The sequence below is a fragment of the Hydra vulgaris genome, chromosome 08 (genome assembly GCF_038396675.1).
Source record: "Hydra vulgaris chromosome 08, alternate assembly HydraT2T_AEP".
Classification (NCBI taxonomy): Eukaryota; Metazoa; Cnidaria; class Hydrozoa; order Anthoathecata; family Hydridae; genus Hydra; species Hydra vulgaris.
Genome location: NC_088927.1, coordinates 31,397,501 through 31,405,810, shown reverse-complemented (window position 1 = coordinate 31,405,810; position 8,310 = coordinate 31,397,501).

The window sequence follows — 8,310 nt, the reverse complement described above, 5'->3', positions numbered from 1 at the left end:
AGGTGTAAGTGGAAAATCATTATGATTATGATCTAGATTTTCAGGGCAATCTAAATCAACTTCTAGTATACTGGAAATTAATTTCCAGTTTGTTATTTCGTTTTCATCCATCCATTTAAAATCATGTGTACGAAGTGTCTTACTCATTGACCACCCATATAACTTATTAGCATCTAGATACTGTATAATTGTTGATTGTTTGGTTTGGTCATAAACATTATCCATGTACCTATTATTAGAAGCTCCTAATCTATTAGATATCACACTAATTCCACCTCTTATTCCTTGCTTTATAATTAATATCATATCATAATCACTCAGCAATTCTAATTTTATTTTTGTTTTCTTTAATGCTGCATCTCAAGCTAATCCTGGTGATATGTAATACCAAGCAGGATCTAATTTATAATATTTAATACAAACATCTCTAAAATTTTTAAATACATCAGTTAGTAACATTAAATCTGAAACGTAGTACAAATCATGGTAATCTCTAAATGTTTTACAGTTAAACTCATTTCATACAATTTGTGCATGTGAGTAATCATCATCATTTATACTTCATCATTTAATTTTGAAAAGAACAATTCTTTTGGTTGTAATTGTGTTCCAGAAAATTTATTAATAGAATCAACCCAATCGTATGGGTAGACACCTTTTCTTAGTAACAAATTTAATTTTTTACCTAAATATATTTTCCTGGAAAATATAGAGCAGCACCTCTATATTTTCCTGTAATATGGCAGTGGTCACGTACTTTATCTTTTTTAAGATCTTTTCCACAAATACGACATGATATTACAGCATTAAAATTATTATTGTTTTCAGGAGTAAATATCATCGTTTTTGAAAATTTAATCGTATTAAAAATTTTTCTAATACCTTTTTCTAAGCTGTCAACAAATTTTTTTGCAACATCATCTGTTTCATTACTTGCAGTAAATGTGACTGAACTGCTTTGATAAATACTTTTGTCAAAATATTTAATATAATAACAGAATGAACTTGGAATGTGTCTTTGATATTGCTTAGTATAGGAATCATTCAGATTTGGTGTACAAGTGTTGATTAGTTTGAAACTTTCACCATATACTGCAAACGATGCTCTCATAGATCTATTATGATTATTGAATTGCATTGTTGAATTTGGTTTTAGAAGCTCAAAACGTACTGAATTATGTGTGTCACAATAAAATTTATGATTAGGTAAAGACTCTTCATTTTAAATACATATTTTTCAAGTTACAATGATCGAATATTGAAGGATTAAGTTCTTAACTTCCATCCTTATTTGTTTGAAATCTAACAATAATGTATCTTGGTTTTTCAGAAGATGTCTTTACGCTCAATCTCCAAGAAAATGAGGTAGATTGTGGAACAGATATAGTATCACACTGTCGCGCGTCAAAAGTTACTGGAGGTGTCAGTTTTGATTCAATATTTTATATTTATCCTTTTTACATCTAATAGGATCACAAGTGGTACAAACAATGATATTTTATCAAGATAACTTATCAAGATAATTTTATCAAGATAACTTTTCTTGCAGCTGCAGCAGCAAGTTTAAAAATTGCATCATCATCACTTTTTCTTACAAGAGTTAGAGTATGTTTAAATCCAAAATTAACTTTGTTGTAATCATCACAGAATCCAAAAATTTTTTTTTTAAGGTATGCTAAATGAAAATTTTCCTTTTGTAGTTAGTTTCTAAATTATAATGCTTGTCTTACTGCAAACCTCCGGTTATCAGCAAGTACTGCTGTTGTTGCAGAATCTTTATACCACAATTGGATAATACTTGTGCTTATTGAAAGTCGTTTGGGTATTTAAGCATTCCTAACATTGTAGTTGCTTGACCTGGATGATAAACAGATTCTACTTCTTGGTTTAATAATTGGTATATTATTTGATTAAATAAATGCATTATACCATTATTTGTTTGTGACACTGCATCTGCATTAGCATAAGCTGTTCCATCAGCTTTAAAAAGTCTTTCTTCAAACAATAGAAAAGCTTCAGATAGAAGTGTGAACAAATCTTGTTGCTCAACGTTGATTCTTATTTCTCCAGAACTATTTAGATTTGTACGAGCCACTGGCTCATATTCATGGAATTCAATTCTTTTAATTCCTTCATCAACAGTTTGAATTTTTGTAAAATTTAATACTTCAGAAGTTGCTGTTTTGTTTTTTTATATACAATATAAAAAATTTTTTTTTTTGTTAAATAATACTTGGAAAAAAAAAAATTACTTAAGACCGCGTCCTTTTTTAACTAGATCTTCTATTCTTATAGCATTTTCATTTGAGATTTTTTTCTGTTGATTTTTTATCGCAGCCCCCATCATTAATTTATTTGTATTTGTTGTTAACTCTTCAGTTCCATTATTTATAAAATTTGAAATTATTTTTTTACTTTTTTTATTAATAGCAGTAATTGGTTGTAAAACTAATTTTGAAGATGCTTTATCAATTAGTTGTTTTCCTTTTTCAACTGCAACGTCTCTTGCAGCTTCTATTGCTGAAGTTGAAAGTTCTTTTCGTGCTGATTCAGCAGCAATTAATTCAATTTTTCCTAACTCACTAGCAGCCAACCTGTTCAACATCGCTGATGATGCTCTTGTTGCTTTTGACGCTGCTGCTCGTTTAAATAAATTTTTTATGCTGTCGAATATACCACTTCCTCCAATAACATTTTTCTTAACATATCTCTTATTATGAGTAATTAGCGTTTTTCTATGCACTATATTTTTTTTTGTAAGAGGGTAGAAAGATGCGGACTTTCTACTTTTATAAATTACTTTGTATTACTTTATACTATCCACTATTTATAATACCTTGGCGTAATAACTCATCACAAATTGCAACAGCTTTATTTCTTGTTCCAATATAACCTGCTTTCCATGCAGCTATACTTAATTCAAGCATTTCAATAAGTGCATTAGAGTCACTAGGAAGAATTATAGTTGGTAATCCTGTTCCTTTTGATTCGCGCTTTCCATTTTTCATTATATCTCTCCAAACTGGAGCTACAATTTCTTTGTATTTTTCACTCCTAGATGACTTTGGTTTGTGTGGGTTTTCAGCAGTAATTACATTTGATTGATTTAATATATTTTTTTATTTTTTAAGATCATCTTTATTATATATTTCCTAATAAGGATTGAACTTTGTTATCAACTCCCAAAGACCAGGAGTACCATTGTATGTTTTACCATCAATATTAACAAATATTGGTTACATCATCATTATTAACAAATATTGGTTTTTTTCCTAGGTATAACTTATCATTCCTAGAATGTATTCCAAATGTAGTATCTGTAGTCTTCTTAATATTAGTATACAATCTGTTGCAATTTTTATGGGACTCAAGGTCTTCATTTTTTCATGAGAAGGCGTTTTTTCATAAGAAAGCATTATTTCTTTATATTAAGGTCCATCCGTTATCTTAGGATAAGCATTTGAAAAAGTGAGTGCAAAATTTTTAGCTTGATCTTGCAATTTAGATATGTTTTCTTTTATTCCAGATTGACTATTAATTATTGGCTTGTACAATTTTGTCAAGTCTAACTGAAAATTAGCCCCTGAAAATTACCCACTTTCTCATATAAATTATTTTGCTGTATTCTTTTTTTTGTATCTAAGAATTCTTAACAATTTGATCTCTTTTTTCAGGATCTTCAATTTTTAGAAATTACATTTTTATTTACTGTTAAAAATAAAAAAACATAATGATAAAGATTCATATTGTGTTTTAATAAATAAAAAAAACGTAGCAATTTACGTTTTATTTTAATAAATCATTTTGTGTTTTTACGTTTACACTTTTACTAAATCTACTTTGGAGTATATTAATTGTATCATCTCCTTCCTTTTTAATTAATGATTTCTTAGTTGGTTCATCAATTTCAGTTTTTATTTTTGTTCAAATTTATTCAAGCTTTTTTTAAAATTTTTCAAGTACACCAAGTACTAATTCATATTTATTGTTATTAATATGCCCATCTACTAAAGCTTAAGAAATGTAATCACTTATTGTATTTAGTTTTGAATCAGCAAGTACCTTAACTTTTCATGCCTTTCTGCTTTTTTTAATTTTTTATTAATTTGTCCACCTATTATTGAAAACACCTGCTTCTAATGCTATACTCTCTCATACAATAACTACTGGTGCTGCAATTATTGTTGTCAAAAAACCAATTCCAATAGTTCTAGATGCCATAATGCTTACTAGTAATACTAGTAATCAACTGTTAAAATTACTTTTACAGCTCAATGATACTTTTTACTTAATATAGTTCTATTTTCTCTTCCACGCTATATTTCTTTTTGAATCTCATTAATTTTTTGTAGACAATATACATTAGCTTTGCCTTCATATATTGATTAAGTATCTGGAAGAGTTGGGTATATTTTTTTAATAACAATATTCCATTTTTAATAAGGAAAAAAAAAATACTTTCAAAAACTATTACAATAAGTAAACAAAACATAAACTCTCCTTCTCATTTTGTCTATAATCTCCTTTTTTAATTAATACATCGGAATCAGAATAATTAACAACATTTACTACGATTTCAACAAAAGACTCTTATATTACAGAATCTTGTAAACTTAACATTTTTAATTTAAGTTCTTTTTTTAGTAAAACTAACGCAACACCTTTATTAATTGATACACAAAACTTTAAAACAATATTTTGCTGTGAAAGAGATTTTCTTGTAATGTCATGTTGTGCAAATATCTCATATCTCTTCTCATATATAAGTTCTGAAGTGTGTTCTAAGTCTTTGTGTGGTATAAAAAGTATTTGAGGAAGTTCAATTTTTTTATATTTGTTTATTAATTTATGCATTGGCGGATTATTTCTTGACATTTTATTATACATATATAATTTTTTTATTTATATATGTGAAAAGATTTTCAAAAAAAAATCAAGAATCATATTCAAAAATGGAAAATTAGCAAATGGTGAATATGGTCCTAATAAAAAACCTGAGGCTGATGACGCATATTCATTCCCACAACGTAAGTAAAATTGATCACCTACAGAACCTCCTTTACTCCATGGTCTCAAATATAAATCAGATCCTGCAGCTGTCATTTTAACTCCTTGTCCATTATTTTTTAAGTACACAACACCCTAGCTTTTTGTGCTTTACCTAAATTAATTATGCTATACCTAAAATAATTACAAAATACAAAATTACTAAATACAATACAAAATTACTAAAATAATTACAAAATACCTAAAATAATTACATCAGTGCCTTTTTCGTATGCTCTTCAATTGTGTATTTGTTACAGCATATACATGTTCACCATTAAGCTCTGAATGTGATAATTTAATACTAGCTCAATAACCATCTTCAAATTCTTCAAATTAAGTTTTTCTAGTTGCCCCTGCGAGCCATTTACTTTAATATTAGTATATTTACTCATTTTATGTTATAAAAATTAGTTTTTTCATCTTATATGAAATCTAATAGATAATTCTTCTCCTCGTAAATTCATAGGGTTTCCACTTTGATCAAGCAATTTAGTATCCATTTTTGAAATTGTTTTTAGTGTTACTGGTAAGTAAATTAAGCTTAACGGCTCTTGAAAAATTTTAAATCCAGGACTTACATTTAGAAAAAATGAATATATAGCGTTTTCCATTTATATATGATGATTCTATTATATCATTTGTAACACGTTTAGTATTAACACTTAATATGTTTACTATATCAGTTGATTGATGGTAACCTGATTAAATATACTTGATTGTTAAAGCCAAAAACAGTTCTAACTGAACTTGAAGTTGTAAAATCAACTTTATAACCAGATACGATATTTAAAACTGATTTTAATGTATTATTATTTCCTTCAATTATAATACCATTTTGAACTCCTGCGCAAATATTGTTGTTTTCCGACATAATCAATTGAATATATTCATTTATATCAGAAATCTCATAACATCCTTCTGGAATATTTATATCATGCCAAGTTGTTTGAAATTGTTGTTTGAAGAATCAATATTAGGAAAACTGCAATGTCTCTAAACTAACTAGAGCCATTTCATATTTTTTATCTTGTCTAAGTTGAATAATAGGAGCAAACCAATTTTTTTATGTTATTGCTATTTCCACTTGATAATATATAGAAAGACATTTTATTTTTTTATATTCAAGATAAAAAAATTTTTATATTTTTTTTTAAAGTTCACAAGTTAGTATATAAGTATTATCAAATCCACTTCTATATTTTTCATAATCTCTTTTAGAAGATAGATCTTTGACATTCTTACAAAATCTTGCAAACTCATCTTTTGTCATATCACTTGAAACTTGATCTTTATAAATATGATTTAAATTCTTTGAATCTAGTGGAAATAAGAAATAAAATTTATATTTTCTGGTCTATAAAGATATTCAAGATCTGGTACATTTTTTGTTGTTTTAAAAAGATCTTCCGGATCTGGTACATCATCAGCGGTTTCAAAAAACTTAGCAGTATCTGGTTTCTCATTTAAATTTTTTGAAATGTCTTCAATTATAAACTCAAGATTCGCATATATTTTAATTTCACAAGTTGATAGATATAAAATATCTAAAACACTTCTATATTCTACATAATCTCTTTTAGAACATAGATCTGTAATAACAAATTCATGAGGCTCTGACCAGGCATCCTTACAAAATCTTATAAACTCGTCTTTTGTCATATCACTTGAAACATGATCTTTATAAATAGGATTTAAATTCTTTGAATTTTGTGGAATTAAGCAAATAAAATTTGTATTTTCTCGTATAGTTCGCCTAGGTTACATAAAATAATATTGTGCAAGATAGAAACAATCTTTCTTATTATGTCTTCCTCTTATTTAATATTTTTCACGCTTATTTTGCTTTGTTAATTGTAAATCATCAAAAATCATTAAGTTACTCTTATGAATGTCAAGATCTTCAGGACCTGGTACATCATCAACTGTTTCAAAAAAATTGCACTCCATATCTGTTTTCTCATTTAAATTCTTTGAAATGTTTTTAATTATAAACTCAGGGTTTGCATTTAGTTTTTTTACTTTGTCTTGTAACTTAAATAGTTCAAGAATAACTTCTTTTTGTATTTATTTTTCAAAAGATCTTTTTAATATTTTGTATTCTGGTTGAAAAAGAAATTTTCCAAAAACTTGTAAAATATTATAGTCTAACCAACCACGTCTTAAAAGTAAATTCAGTAATAAGGTAGTTTTTCCACAACCTGACTTTCCAACAATAATTTCTCTTATACTTTTAGGTAACAACTTATTATTTTTTCTCTTATTGTTATTTACATACCATGATAAATCTATAATATCCATTTTTTATTTACTTTATATAAAAAATGTACTGTGTTAAATGTAAAAACAAAACAAATACACTATACTAACAATATGTTGTAAGTAAAAAAAAAAGAAATATGCTACGTGGAACTTGCGCTATTTGTGGAAAAACAAAAACTAAATTTTTATCAGCAAAAATAGGAGGTGATTTAGTTAGTTCAATCAATTCAGCAACAAATAAAATAAAACTAATATGGTCAAAGTTCCCAGGCGAAATGCATTTACCTGGTATGAACTTTGCAGGTCCTGGTACTAATTTAGATGAACGATTAACTTTTACTGGTGCATATAAAGAATGAAGTAAACCTGTAGATAGACTTGCTAATGCAGCTTACAATCATGATCTTGCTTATAAATACCTTACAGATAAAGCAAAAATAAAGCTGGTAAAATTGTGCTCGAAGAAATGGATGCTTTAAAAAATCCAACAATAAAAGAATTGAACGAGGTTTTATAAAGCTAAAGCAAAGTTTGGGTTGGGTGTTGAAAAAATCTACCAACGATCTGTAAAAAAGACCAGGATAAAGAACTAAAATGGACTGACAAACTTACAAACGAACTTCATAGACCAGATGTAAAACATATCAGAAAAAGAAAAGTTATTGTAAATGGAATTGATGAAATATGGGCTGTTGATGTAGTTGACATGCAATGTTTTTCCAAATTCAATGACGGTATAAACTACTTATTAATGGTGATGTTTTCTCAAAGTACGGATGGATTGTTTCATTGAAGAGTAAAACTGGAGCTGATGTTGCTGATGCATTAAATAAATTTTTTAAAGACGAAAGTGTCATAAAATATGGGTTGATAAAGGCTCAGAATTTTATAATAAACATGTTAAAGCGTTGGATGTTCAGTTATATTTAACTGAAAATGAAGAAAAAAGTTGTGTAGTTGAACGTTGGAATAGAACAATAAAAGAGAAAATGTTTAAGTACT